General features: G+C 45.9%; 1 protein-coding gene and 1 pseudogene across 1 annotated transcript in view; both read right to left on the reverse strand.

The window, feature by feature from the left end:
• The window catches only part of LOC105074435 (uncharacterized), a 93847-nt gene that overhangs the window by 46728 nt on the left and 31276 nt on the right, over positions 1-15843 (reverse strand). The window lies entirely within an intron of this gene.
• LOC141578708 (uncharacterized) lies at positions 890-14979 on the reverse strand (annotated as a pseudogene).

Genomic DNA, 15843 nt, shown 5'->3' on the forward strand with positions numbered 1-15843 from the left:
ATACAATGGAATATTATTCAGCCATATAACCCGACAACATAACGTCATTTGCAGCAACATGGATGCTCCTGGAGAATGTCATTCTAAGTGAAGTAAACCAGAAAGAGAAAGAAAAATACCATATGAGATTGCTCATATGCGGAATCTTAAAAAAACAAAAAACAAAAAACCAAAAAAACAGAAACAGACTCATAGAATACAAACTTGTGGTTGCCAGGGGGACAGGGGGTGGGACGGGACTGGGATTTCAAAATGCAGAATAGATAAACAAGATTGTACTGTGTAGTACAGGGAAATATATACAGGATCTTGTGGTGGCTCACAGCAAAAGAGAATGTGACAATGAATGTATGTATGTACATGTATAACTGAAAAATTGTGCTCTACACTGGAATTTGACACATTACAAAATGACTATTACTCAATAAAAAAAGTTTATATAAAAAAAAGTTAAAAAAAAAAAAAAAAGAAAAGAAAGGAATGAGGATGCTGCTAAGGGCCTGGGCTATTCATAATTCCCCCAAGCAAATGGGAGAACACAAAGGTCAGCTTCCCTCCGTGTTCATGTGGTGACTGATGCACACCGCGTAGGTGTGTCAGGCAGTAGAGGTGAAATGGCTCCAGCTACAGAAACTAGCAGTGACATAAATCTAGCAACAGCTCTGGGCAGGTAGAAAGTGCAACACACCTAAAGCCTCACACATAACTGAAGCTTATGAGGAATCTTGCACAGTCTAAGTCTGAATAAAAGTGGGTTAAATAAAGGTAAATGGCTCACAGTCTCCCCGAGTGCTGTTATACTGAGTGAGGAAATAAAACCACCTCTGCACACTTAAGGCTTTTCTCCAGTGTGAATTTTCTGGTGTCCAAAGAGGTTAGATTTTCACTTTTAGGATTTCCCACATTTGCTACACTCATAAGGTCTTTCTCCCATGTGAACTCTCTGGTGTTGAATGAGGCTAGAACTTTGGCTAAAGGAATTCCCACATTCATTGCACTCATAAGGCCTTTCTCCAGTATGAACTCTCTGATGTTGAATGAGGCCAGAGTGTTGTCTAAAGGATTTCCCACACTGACTGCACTCATAAGGTCTTGTGCCAGGATGCATTCTCTGGTGTTGAACGAGGTCAGATTTACGGATAAAGGATTTTCCACATTCTCTGCACTCATAAGGTCTTTCTCCAGTGTGAACTCTCTGATGCTGAACAAGGATAAATTTGCGACTAAAGGATCTCTCACAAACAGTGCACTCATATGGCCTTTCTCCAGTATGAACACTCCGATGTCGAATGAGGTTGGAGAACTGTCTAAAGGAATTCCCACATTCACTGCACACATAGGCCTTTCTCCACTGAGAATTCTCTGGTGCTGAATGAGTTCGAATTTGCAGCTAAAAGATTTCCCACAATCACTACACTCATAAGGCGTTTCTCCAGTGTGAATTCTCCCGTATTGAATAAGGTTAAAAATTTGTCTAAAGGACTTCCCACATTCGCTGCACTCATAAGGTCTTTCTTTAGTGTGAACTCGCTGGTGTTCAGTGAGGTTGGATTTGTAGCTAAAGGACTTCCCACATTCACCACACTCATAATGCATTCCTCCAGCGTGTTGTCTGATGGTGAATGAGTTTGGATTTGTGGATAAAGACTTTTCCACATTCATTGCAGTCATAAGTCCTTTCTCCAGTGTGAATTCTCTGGTGTTTAAGGTCAGAGGCTTGGCTAAAAAAATTTCCACATTCATTACACTCATATGTCCTTTGTCCAGCATGAATTTGCTGGTGCTGAGCAAGTCTGAAGTTGCAGTTGAAGGCTTTCCTACATTTGTTACACTTGTAAAGCCCTTTTTCAGAGTAGACACTCCGATCTTGAACAAGTGTGTGGTTGCAGATGGCAACTAGTTCACATTCACCCTGCCTGTAAAGACTCTTTTCACTGTGAAAGGCCTTCCCACTCTCACTGCCACTCTGTGGCTCCTCACTGTTGGGAAAGGCCTGGCGCTGGAGAAGGCCTGAGGTGGCCGGGAAGTCCTCTCCGACCTCCTACAGGTGAAAAGCTTCCCTGACATGAAGAAGCTACAGCTCCTCACAAATGAGGCCCTGTCCACATCTCTCTTCCAGGGCTCCTCTCCACTGTCATGCTTCTGTTGCTGGTGAAGGTCTGCAGCGAAACAGAAGCATCTCACACGTGGGACACCCAAGTACGGTTTCTGCAAAGGGTATATTGTTGCGTCCTCAGCTTGGTGCAAAATACCTTTGAAGACTGGGATGCATATCTCACAGGGGTGGGTCTTCTGGGTGGGTGGACCTGCCTCAGAAGCCCTGACGTGAGATTCTCCTTCTACAGATAAACTCTGCCCAGAAGGGGTTTCCTCATCTTGTTTCATGTCTATAACCTGAAAACAGAGAAATGCTGAGGAAATGCATGTTGACCCTGATGGGAGAGGCAAGCCCCATTACAAAGGTGCATCAGACACAACAAGGAATGAGTTTGTTTCTTGAGCTTGTTCTAAAAACAAGGGGGCTGGAGCAGGCTGAAGAAGTGGCTGCCTGGCAGCAGTGGGCAGGAATAGGGGAGACCTCACCAGACCAAGGGCCCAAGGATGGAGTACACCACATGGAGCAGAGGCAAGGTGTCTAACTCATTCCTCTGCCAACAGCCTTCATCTAAGGTGTGATGTGGGCATGCTGTGAGGAAGGCTGCTTGTGTCCTGCCCTGGTAAATTTCCACTGGAACCAAGCAGCTGGTGTCCAAGGACTACTTAAGGATATGTGCACACCTCATGACACATGTGCAGGTCAATACTGCAGATGTTGCAGTGCAGAGGAACAGGTGACCCACAGAGGCCACAAAGGTTAAGGCAGCCAGGAGCTGGAAGTCACCAATGCAAGGACAAGGCAGCAAAGTGTCAAGTATGGGGAAAAGGTAGAAATGAGGTGTGACCAGTGGCACTTGCACCGAAACACTACTGGACACAGGGCAGGTTCCTGGTATGATCTGAACATAGTCATGCTATCACGTCCCCCCTCAGATGCCACTCACCAGGCCCAGGCCTCCTCTCCTCTGAGGCCATCTCATCATGTCTACTCTGTGAAACAACCAAGGTTCTTCCTGCACCCTCCATTGTGCAACTACTCAGAACCTGAATGATGCAAGTCTTCATGAAAGACGGCATAGCTGAGTGGCCAGCACTGGCCCAGAGCAGCTCAATATATGACAGTAGTCAGGAAAGAAAACATTACAAACAACTGAAGAACGCCGTACAAGGACAGCCCAGTCTTACAAGGACAGCCCATAGTTCATGTAAGTAATGACCACGGCCTGGCACAGGCAGTCACACAGAACTGTTAGTGAGAGGAAGAAGACCTGGAGGCCACGGATCTGGACAGTCACTCCAGCAGGGAGAGGGCAAGCCAGGTGGGATTCACTGAGCTGCCTGCAAGACTCCTGACTCCCAGATCCGTTCTGCACTTTCAGAGGCAGCTGGGCTAGGGCTGCCTGGGGAGTCCACTGCTTAGGGCACTACACACAGTTCCATGATGGCACCCACAGCACGTCTGACAAGAAAGAGAAGGAAGGTAGCAGAGCCCATGGTCCAGCTGAGGGAAAGATAAAGTGAACTGAGGGAAAAAAGGAAAAGGAGGACATCATCTCAGGACACTAAGAAGGGTGTGACGGTCTTACCCAGCCACAGCTCCTCCTGCCCTACACCATAATCACCTCCTTAGCTTCCCTAATCATGACCAAGCACAAACGGTCCACAGAATGCTTGTCAAAGTCAAACAGGATCAAGTTCTACCCGAGATGCTGATGATCCCCATTAACAAAGGCAGCCCTGAGTCCTGCCATGAAGGCCTCCTTCCCTGCTTCAACCTCACCTACCCAGAACCATATCAGATCTCAGGTACCCATGGCCCTCTGCCAGTTGTGCTGCATTTGATGAATCCTGACCAGTCACAGCTTTCCTCTCTTCACCTAACCCTCATTCAAGGCCCAGTGCCTGGCCCTCTACCTCATCTGTGAGTCTCCCAGATGACCACATACACCTCCAAGCTAATCCACCAGCCTGACTACAACATCCCAGGTCCCACCAAGGGTTACAACAAAATCCTGGTCAGTCTGTAGAGCAGTGAATAAGCACCAGCTTGTCTGAATTCCTCCTGATGATGCCTCCACAACCATCTCATGTCCACCGATCCCTCAGAGGCCTTGCCCACATGCCAAACTATAGCCTTCCCCACCCTCCCCACGACCACTTCTCTCACCTGTGTTGTGACACCCACCTCCCACAGCCAGGGGCCCAAGCAGGAAACCGAGTCCTCAGGCCTACCCTCATCGTCCTAGGCTACTATTAACCATTATCATCCTGACCTGGATTCCCCACACTAAAGTGATCTACAGGAGGTGAGGTGTATAGCACCGTGGTAGAGCACATACTTAGCATGTGCAAGGTCCTGGGTTCAATCCCCAGTACCTCCATTAAAAAAAAAAATAAGAAGCTCCTCCCTGGGCCACACACTCTCCACTGCCCTTTGGATAAGTCTCCATCCCGAACTCCTCCTCAGAGTACTAGATGCCCACAAACTGCTCTCTGAAAGATCTCATATCCTTAAGAGGCCAAATATAAAACTTCTGATATCCCCAAAGAAAATTAGTCTTACTGTGGACTTCCCTGTCTCACCTAATGGAGCTTCCATCCTTCCAGATGCTAAAACCAAACCTTCACTTATTTATCCCTGACTCCTACCATTCTCTCAACCTCAGAATTAGAAAATTCAGGTTTCTGTACCTAACACACCAAACCAACCACTTCTCCCACCTCCACAGCCACCACCTTGGTCAAGCTACCAACACACTCACCCAGACCACAGCAGTAGCCTCTTCCATGGTCTCCCCACCACCTCCCTCACGCCAATGCTGTTCTCCATGCTGCACCCACAGGGAGCCTGATAACACCGGAGTCAGATCACCTGTCTCCACTGCTCCAGATCTTTCATTGCTCCCATCACCTCCAGAAGGGACACTCAATTTTCACAAAGCTGTTCCAGACCTGACTCCTGCTCCACTCACTGCTCCCAGTTTCCACGAAAAAGAAAAGATACCCGCAGGTCCCTGAACCAGCTCAGCCTCCTCTCCAGGCCTTTGCACATTCTGGTACCTATGTCTGATCTGGTACCTTCCACATCTCATTCCACTGGTTGCCAAAAATAGGAACCACTCCATATAAGCCTGGGCCTGGACTTAGAACCCTGGGCCACTCCACATGATCCTAGGCCTCATGTTTGTTCAAGGTCCCTGGGTCCAGGGGCTGAAAGAGTGGCGCAATAGTACAGAAACACTATTATCCCGGAGACCACAGGGTGGAGTGAGGACTAATGAGGCCCGGAAGTAAACCCCACAAACCACAGTCCCTAAGAGATTCTGCAGTTACAGGAATCTGTGCGGAAAGGGAGGTCACCTGAGAGCCTGGCAACCACGGCCAGCTTCCATGGGCTCAAGCTACTAAACACTCTTGCAAAGCCCAGGTGCCAGCTGAGCTCCAGGTGTCTGCATTACCTCGGGACCTCCGTCCTCAGAGCAGACTCCTGCCAGTCATGCAATCTTGTACAGGAGTCGACCTTCCTGTACCTAAATATTATTGCCACTCTACTCGTCTGCTCTTCCTCCGACCAGCATTTGGTAAACTTTTAGAAGCCTATCTCGGTGTCACTCTTTTGTTCACCCTCCCCTCCCCCCGAAAATGAAAGTAAAACTCCTCAGGCACAACGTCGCTTCGAATTCTTTACATCCTGCAGACATAAAATGGACCCCAGGTTTCCCGAACGCCCCCCCTCCGCCCCCGCCTCAGTCCGGCCTCCAGGCCTCCGCACCTGCGGGTCCCCCCGCCTGGGGGCCTCTCCCCGCGCCGTCACGCCGTCTGTCAGAAACACGGCCCCACCCGCGGCCGCCTCCCCGGCCTGCACCCCGGGGCCCGGGCCGCAGGCACGCGAGCAGGCGCCCCGCACTCGGGGCTCTAGTGTCCGGCGGGAGAGGGCAGTGCGGGCCCGGAGGACGCGCGTTTACCTGCGGCTGGTCCCTCAGCGCGGCCGCCGCCATCGGGGTCTGAGGGCGCAGCGGGGCCTGGGAGGCACGGAGGTCCCGATCCCAGCCTGTTGCGGGCCACCCCGAGCCTTGCACCCGCCTCTCTGGGACTCCTCCGGCACCTTCTCCTTCGCGACCCCTGGCTCCGGAGCCTCTGGGCGGACCAACTGACCCGACAAAAGACAAAATAACCGCCACGAGGAGGACGTCAGAAGTCCCTCCCCGAGGCGATGCCCACGCACGGAAGTGCCTTTGACTTGCGCTTTCATTGGCTCAACTGCGCCACCGTTGGGCGCATTGCCCTCTGGGTAGTGTAGTTTCCACCGATGCGCAGGTGGAGTTAGAGGTCCCAGTTGTCCACCTCGAGGAGTAAACGTTCTGCACGGCCCATAAATACAGCCATTATTTTGTAATGACTTTAATGGAGTAAAATCTATAAAAATATTGACCCACTATGTTGTACACCTGAAACTAATATAATATTATAAGTCAGTTATACTTCAATTTAAATAAGAAAGAAAAGAATAGAAAATGGTTCCGGGGCACTGAGAGTGGCACTGGGAAATGACGACTTTAACCTTCAGGGAAAGGAATGCACTTATCCCTTTTTAAAGGGGCCGTTCTCAGGTTTGGGGGAGTGTTGTCTGCAACCGATCACTTGATTATAGCCATTATTTCAGACTCCGTAAGCTCAGAATGCCCCATGTGGCTAAAAATTGTATCTCAATTATCCCCAAAGACTACAAATGCAAGTGAACATATTCTCATTCAGACACAAAATTCATCCACTCTTAGCAGGAATATAATAAACATTTTCTTGCTATTCAAATGCATGCAGTCAGAAATGTCAGTATGGTAATTGTATGTTCAGTTAGAGCCATGACTTGGAAGATAAGGAGAGATGTTTAAACAGCCCTGAAATGAGAGGACGAGTTAGCTCTGCCTGTTTCCTAGAGAACATCTCTCCTGCCTATATACTCAGTGATTGTGTCCAAATCATAAAGCAGCGCTGTTCATCCACTTAATATTTTTTACTCAATAACCTAGAATATATTTAATTTTTTTAGGAATCTGACATCTATTTTAAACAGACAGCAACTTGTGAAATTTCATTTTGATATGGGATAGTGCCTACTTAGTGAGTGATAGTATTCTCAGGCAGAGCACATGTGCAAAGGGGGCATCTAAACCCCATCATCTCATCTCCTAGTTGAGAGGAGGTTATCATTTCTTCAGTGATTGCTGGGACTGTTGTGTATGAGGAATTGATTATATAGCAGGAAAAAAAGTTGTGAAATGCAAATTACAGGAAACAATTGATGATTATGTAATTATTTAAAGATAGTGGTAGAGATATCTCTGTAGAAACAATCTGGGGAGGGTGAAAAGGTTAAGACCTCAATAATTTTTATTAGGAGACACTGAAGTCTGAGAAGAGATGAGTTAAGATCAGCTCAATTTTCCCCCCTCATTTAAACATTTATTTAAAAATTTTTAATTGAGATATAGTTGATTTATAATATTGTATTAATGTCATGTATACAACATAGTGAAGGAGAAATAATAAAATGGCCACATTAGGCTAACTAATTCTTGGCCTTATACTTACTGTTTACTTTTAAAATGGTCAGCAAGTCTGACTGAGCCCCAGGCCCACTGTTAGAGTTAAAGTTATTGATTTCCTTGTTTGTTTTACCTCACTCTGGCAAGTGAAATTTACAGTCATGTTTGGATTCTGAATCATTCCCGCAGGAAGGGAGTCACGGGACAATAATCTCAGGAAAATAACCAGACCCTCCAAAGTTCCTCCTGGAGCCTGATGAGTCTTACCAGATAAAGAAGGTCATGGGGCCAGTGACCCTCCAGACCACCAGACGGTCCCATGATGCCAGACAGACTCGCCAAGATTCAGGAGGAAGCTTCCCCCAGAGACTCTTGCTGATTGACAGCCCCTTTTATGCCCCAGTTTGCTCACTAGATAATCACTAAGCCCCATCTCCAAGGTGGGTTCACAGTTTTGAAGGCACTAGCCTGCTGGGAGTCCCCTTTGCCTGGCAAAGCTATAAAGCTGCCTCTTTTCTTCTAAGCTCCAAGGCCTTGTCTCCGAGTTATTTGGCTCATCAGGGATGGGGGCTGACCTTTCAGCAACAAACTTGTGGCACCAAATGCATGGCCAGAACTCCCCTCTTTTCTAAGAGGGGCCTTAGGTTCCGCCTTGCTGCTGGGCCAACAGGGCTTGGATGATTGCCCCTCCGTGCTGATGGGTGGGACATGGAAAATGGAGCCCCTTTTGCTCTAGGGATCCTTTTCATCCCTTGCCCTTCCACCTATCAATGGACCACTGTCGCCCAAACTGAGTCCTTGGAGGAAGAAAAGACGGCTCTGTTTCTTCTGAAGTGTTGCATTTGCATTTGATCGGCAGGCCTAGGGTAAGTTCCCAGTGATGACCAAGACCCCTTGATATCACTTGGGAGTTCCCTAGTTGGACAGGTGGGGGATACTTGTTTGCATTTGAAACAGGTATCCATTTGTAGCGGAGGTCTCTGGCTAAGCAAACTTGGAAGCAAATATATTTGGAATTTGAATTATTTGTAAGCTTGGAATTTGAATTTGTTTCAGCCTGTCATTTGTAAGTCTGTGCTTCCGTCTACTGATAAAGGCCTGGTATTGCAATCTAAAATTTGTATTTGTATTTGCATTTGCATTTGCATTTGTATTCAAAATAAGTTACTACGGGAGGCGTGCCATCTAGTCCATCTAACAGCCCATTGGGTAAAATCTTGAATGATTGGTCAAATTATAGTTAACCATCTATAACTAAGAAAAAGATGATATTTCATTGTAATACTGCTTGTACACTGTATAACTTAGGCTCTGGGGAACAGTGGCCTGAAAATGGGTCATTAGATCGCTATACTATCCTCCAGTTAGATGTTCTGTCAGAAAAATGGTAAATGGGCAGAAATGGTAAATGTACACACCTTTATGAAAGTGCATAATGAGGAAGAGAGTAAACTAGGAGCCAGACTGATGGTTCAAAGAGAAGTAAAGGGTAAACATTAGACTGGACAAAAAAAGATTACTAAACAAGTGAGGGAAGGAGAAGAATCTTCTATAAAACCAAAGAAAAAGTTAGAGGAAATATTTGATGACAAGACACCCGACCAACAGACGGAAGAAGATCTAGAGACAGAACAATGAATTGCTTTCTGGAAGAGGGGTATTCATCAAGGGGTGAAACTCCCCTGGCCTCTCCCTCTGCTCCAGCTCTGCTGCCACCTCTGGTGGCAGCCCAGCTGACTGCTCCTGCTCAAACAGCTGTTCTCCAGCTTTCTCTTCTGTCACTTCACCACCACCCTCGGCAGTCATTGCACCACCACCTCCAATATCTCTACCATTTCCTCCTGCTAGCCTTCTATCACCCGCCCCGCGGGAACTCCATCGCCTCGGTCACTTTGCCTCTTCCTCCGCCGCACCCTACCCTACCTATAGACTCTTTGCCTCCCCCATTCACTCTAGGACGGGAATTTGTAATGGCCTCCCCCTACAGGACCTGACAGGGTACCCAATTTGGCCTGGGAAAGCCTTTACCCATAGCAGGGCAATAGCCCTCGAGACAGTTGCCAGTTGGAATTAGCACAAGTGGACTTCCTGATAATTATATATGGGCCTATACCCCATTTGCAACTACGGACTTGCTCTATTGGAGAAATCAACATCCATCATATAGTAAGGACCCCCAGAAAGTGGCTGAAATTTTTCAAACTATTTTCTCAAGCCATCGCCCAACTTGATACACAGCTGCTGCTTGGAATGCTTTTAACCTCAGATGAAAAGAGACTGATCTTAGAACCCACTCAAAGGGAGGCTCAATGTTTAAAGCAAGGAAATCCCACAAATGCCCGCCATAGATCTAGCTGTACCAACATCCAAGCCAAACTGGGACCCCAATACAACTGAAGGTCTGATGTTAAATAATTACAGACAGTGCATCCTAGCCAGCCTCACAAAGGGCTTTCTGAAACAGACTAGCTTTAACCAGGTACAAGCTCTAAAACAAGAGCCAACAGAAAACCCCGTCTGCCTTTTTGGAAGAGATCCAACACGCTTATCGAAAACACACCACCCTCGATCCTGACGGTCCTGAAAACGCATGCATGGTAAATATGACTTTTACAAGCCAAAGCTCAGACGATATAAGGCACAAATTAAATAAGATAGAAAGTGCAGTAGCCAAAGGTCCCGGGGAATTACTGGAGGTTGCCTTTAAAGTTCATAATGCCAGAGAAGAAAGGAACAGAAAACCTGTCAATGTTATGACAGCAACTCACCTGAGAGCTTTTAGTCAACAAAGACCCAGAGGACAAAAGGAAGATGAGAAAAAGTGAGCTGTGACTCATGATCAGTTTGTTTACTGCAAGGAGAAAGGGCATTGGAAAAAGGACTGGCCAAAACTGAAATCAAAGAGAGAGACGCAGGTACGAATGTCTTCCAATGTAAGGGTCACCCAAAGATTTATAGACAAAGACAGTGACTGATGGGGCCTGGGGCTCTTAGCCACGCTAAGGACCCTCATAACAATTGCCACCTAGGAGCCTCGGGTACAACTGACCTTGGGGTCTCAATTAGTGGACTTGCTAGTGGATACTGGAGCAGCATACTCAGTTTTAAACAGTAAATTAGGAGCATTGTCAAAGACTTCTGCCCCAGTAGAAGGAGTCTCAGGGGTGCCAACGACTCAACTGTTGCTACAGCCTTTGGAATCCAGATTAGGAGAAAAGACCCTGACTCAAACTTTTCAATATGTGCCTTAGTGCCCTGTCCCACTGCTGGGAAGAGATATTTTATGCAAACTAAATGCCCAGATAACTTTCTCTCCAGAGACTCAAAGAATTTGTGTAGCTGTTCTGCCAGATGCCACCCTGAGGCTGCAACAGGAGCCGAACTCCACAACTAAAGCACCTGGACAAATTCCAGAAGAAATCCCCATCTGGACTGATGGGGTCCCAGGACAGACAAGATTTGCCACCTTGATGGTTATTCAATTAAAATCGAATTCTGTTATGCCTAGAAAATGACAATATCCATGAAAGGATGAGGCCCTAAGAGGAATACAGCCAGTTTTGGAACGTTTCTTGAAACATGAACTGATTAAGCTATGTAGATCACCTTATAATACTTCAATACTACCAGTAAAGAAACCCCACTCTGAAGAATATTGGTTTGTACAGGACTTAAAGGCTATTAGTGACATTGTCCAAGACATTCACCCAACGGTACCAAGCCCATACACCTTACTGACTACAATCCCCGGAGATTTTAAATATTTCACAGTCCTGGATTTAAAGGATGCTTTTTTTTTTTTTTTTTTTTTTTTTTGGTATACGTATTGAAAAGAAGTCGCAATTGTTATTTGCCTTTGAGTGGCTGGATCCCAACACCAGAGTTAAGGCTCAATATTGTTGGACTGTGCTTCCTCAAGGGTTTAAAAATTCCCCTACTATCTTTAATGAAACATTGGCTCTGGATGTTAGAAATTTACACCTCAATCAGGGTGTCCTCCTACAATATGTGGATGATTTATTAATTGCAAGCTCAGACTTTGGTCATTGTAAGGAAAATGCCATAACCATACTTAATCACTTGGCTTGGTGTGGATACAAAGTCCCCCAACAAAGTCTGTAAAATCTGTAAAAAAAACAAGTAACCTATCCAGGAATTCAGATTTCACAATGAACCTGCAATCTCTTGCATGACCACGAGATGGCAATCTGTACTTTGAAGGTCCGTAGGAGCAAAAAGTAGTTACAGGGATTTCTGGGGATGGCCGGTTTTTGTAGAAATTGGATACCTAATTTTGGACTGACAGCCAAACCCTTTTATGACACTCTGAGAGGCACAGTTACAGAATCCTTGGTGTGGATGGGGGAGTGCCAGCAGGCATTCACCACTCTCAAGACTCGATTACTCTCAGCGCTGGCATTGGGGTTGCCAGACTTAAAAAAGGAATTCATGTTATATGTGCATGAATGGCAAGGAATAGCGCTGGGTGTCTTAATCCCGATGCTTGAGACTATCTCTTGCCCAGTTGCATATTTGTCCCAGCAATTGGACCACATGGTGAATTGTTGCCCCCATGCCTCAGAAGCGGTTGCAGCCCCTTGTGATCTATGACAGGAAGCAGAAAAGTTTACCCTTGGACAGACCATAGTAACTTACTTGCCTCATCAAGTCACCATATTAGAGCAGAAAGAGGGATATTGGCTCACTGCAGGAAGAATGGGAAAATATCTGGCAACTTTATTAGACAACCCAAATGTTAACCTTAAAAACAGTGACCACTTTAAACCCAGCCATCCTATTGCCAACACCCACAGCAGAACCTGAAAATGATAAATTAAACCATGACTGTCTGGAAACACTAGAAACTGTCTACTCGAGTAGGTTAGATTTAACTGACAAGCCTCTCCCAGAGCCTGACTGGGAGCTATTTGTGGATGGAAGTAGCTGTATAAAAGGTGGGTAACAAAAACAACAAAATGGGCAACACAAGGCTGGTTACGCGGTAACTACTGAGTCTCAAGTAATAGAGTCATTTGTGCTGCCCCCTGTATCTCTGCACAAAAGGCCGAACTTACAGCACTGACCCAGGCCCTTCGGGTACCTAAAGGGAAAGAGTCAACATTCATACAGACTCTAAATATGCATTCATGGTGATCCATGCTCACGGAGCGATTTGGAGAGAAAGAGGTCTTTTAACCTCAGGAAATAAAGAAGTTAAACATCCCAAGGAAATACTGGCCCTTTTAAGAGCTATAACAGAGCCAGAGGCACCACCCTGACATCAGAAACTTACATCTTGTTTGTCCACAGGAAACCACGTGGCAGATCAGGCAGCAGAAGCAGCTGCCCTCCGAGGACATTTCCCCCAGCCCAGGGGGCATTCATCCCCCAGTTAGATTGAACTCAGTACCAGCCTAAATATTCAAAAGAAGATCATAATTGAGCTACTGAGTTGGGATTTGATAAAACAGACCCCTCCAATACTTGAAAAATGAATGGCCATGGCCTAACCTTGTTGCCCAGGCTTTAGTGTGGCCCGTAATTAAACACCTGCATGGTGATACCCACTACAGAAGAGGTGCCTTAATGGACTTGACTAGATCTCGGATTAGAGGCCACAAACTTCATCTAACCATACAGCAGCTCATTAAAAGATGCCCTATTTGCATAAAAAAATAACCCAAAGTCTGTTCAGAAAAATCTCCATCAAGGAAACAGTTTACTGGGAATCACCCCTTTGATGACTGACAAATGGATTCCACCCAGATGCCTCGAACCACAGGCAACCTACGTTATTTGCTTGTTTTAGTAGACACCTTTCCAAGATGGACTGAAGCTTTCCCGGCTCACATGGAGAAAGCCACTGAAGTTTTCTGGGTCATCCTTAAGGAACTCATTCTCAGATATGGACTTCCACCTACTCTCCAGCATTTACTGCAGAGACATCACAACAAGTAAGCAGACATCTGGGAATTCAATGGAAGTTACATGCTGCATGGAGGCCTCAATCTAAGGAAACAGAAAAAATGAACCATACACTTAAAAAGACCTTGGCCAAACTATGTCAGGAAACTCAGCTAAAATGCGACAAGGTACTGCCTATTGCCCTGTTGCAAGTAAGAGTAGCCCCAAGAAGCAGGCTTGGGCTAAGGCCATATGAAATTGTTTTTGGAAGGCCATTTTCTAAACCCTAGGGGAAAAGGAGAAATCTTGCAACTGACCTGAGAAATTAGGGTCAAACACTATGTACAACAGATTGGTCAAATACTAACTATTGTGCATGAGTTTGCTTCTTCCAGGTCTGCACCTCAGCTTGATGCCCCCCTGCATCCATTCAAACGAGGAGACTGAGTACTATTAAAGGTCTGGAAAGAACCAGAACCTGATCAACAGCTTGAAGAAAGGTGGAAGGGACCCCACGGCATGCTGCTTACCCCACACACGTCCCTCATACTTTACGGAGTCAAACTGTGGATCCATCACACTCAAGTTAAGGAGCCTCCTGCGGGTTATACTCCACAGACTCCTGTAGACGCAGCTGGGCGGAAAGTTCAACCTCTGGGTGAACATAAGCATTTGTTTAAGAAAAATGTTGCTACTTAAAGTTATCTTTCTTATGTTTATACAGTTTCCTTTTATGAATAGTAATGTTTTCATACAACGGGCCTCTTCATATGCAAACTCATTTAACTATTCTAATTGTTGGTTCTGTGGCCAACTTCCAGTCTCAGGAGACTCTGGTCTCCCTTGGTGGGTGTCTCCACTTCAAGGAACCGACTGGAAAGAAATATTTAAATAGATTCAAGAGCAGAGAAAGATCATGCAATTTTGGTACCACCCCATCCTTCCCCATCCTTCCATTAATACCTGAATAAAAAGCAAAAGAGATTACTAATTATCATCCCCTAGGTTGGCCCATTAATAATACTCTCGAAATACCGGGCCACAACTTCACATTCTGCTATGGGGAGACTCTCACACAGTGAATAAATACCTACTTGGAATTTCAAAAAGAGCACAAATGGGACTCAGACCCAGACGACACCACAGAATTAATGAAGGGTTTGATCAAATTTGGGATGGCAGCTGTGGGCTTACTCCAGAATTTGGGAGACTCAGTATGCCAGCTCTGCTGCGCTGGGAGCAATGAAATCATTCATTAGATACATCCAAGGGTTCCACCAGATATATGGGATGGATTGCCCCAGGAACTTGTACTCATACTATTATTCTCAAAGAAACTGACTGACCAGCCACCAATTGGGAGTACAAATTGAACACAATATGGAATGCCCCTAATGGTACTTTATGGCTATGTGGAAATAATCATTGGCCATGGTTGCCACCCGGGTGGATAGGGAAATGCACCCTTGGGTTCCCAAGGGCCCAAGGTCATCGATATGCAACACTGCTCTCCACCCATATTGCCAATATGCCACTCCTCCATTCTTGCTGGAGCCGATCTGTTTTCAAATGGTATTATCATGTGTTTAATTTCTTCCTACCAAACATTGGCTTGAAGAGCATTACCCTTCATGTTGAGGTCTTGGCTAAATTCACCCACCAAAAGGCCCTCAATGACAGCCAAAGGGGAATCTCACTACTTAATACTGAAGTGCAACTAACGAGAAAGCTCATCTTACAAAACCGAATGGCTCCTGACACGCTCTGCGCATTGCAAGGAGGAACTTGCGCTCTTATCCATACTGCCTGTTGTACTTTCATCCCAGATGAGTCCAGAAGTATTACAATAGCTCTAGAGGACATGAACAGCAAATACATAATATAGGGGACTCAAATGCTTGTGCACAAGAAATTACCTCTCAAGTCAATACTTGGTTCTCTGGCCTCCTTTCATGGATAACACAGGGTCTCAGATCTATCCTTATGGAGATTCTGCTGTTTTTGTTATCACTTCTGTTAATGGGAGTAGGTATATATGTGATAATTAGGCTGATAGTCTTCTGTTGTCTATTGTGCAGAAAGAGAACAGCTAAGACTCTTCTGAGACCCCCCAGTCCTATGGCAAGATCAAGTTTGCTCATTCCATCTAAGAAACCCCCAAATGATGCCTCTGTTCAACAGGAAGCAGCCAGATGAACATTATTTCCATAGAAATGGAATGAGAGAAATTGACAGTGGGAATTTTGAAGGAGACGTAATATAATGGCCACACTTAGGCTAACAAATTCTTGGCTTA

This window comes from Camelus bactrianus, chromosome 9, assembly GCF_048773025.1.
Source record: "Camelus bactrianus isolate YW-2024 breed Bactrian camel chromosome 9, ASM4877302v1, whole genome shotgun sequence".
Taxonomy (NCBI): domain Eukaryota; kingdom Metazoa; phylum Chordata; class Mammalia; order Artiodactyla; family Camelidae; genus Camelus; species Camelus bactrianus.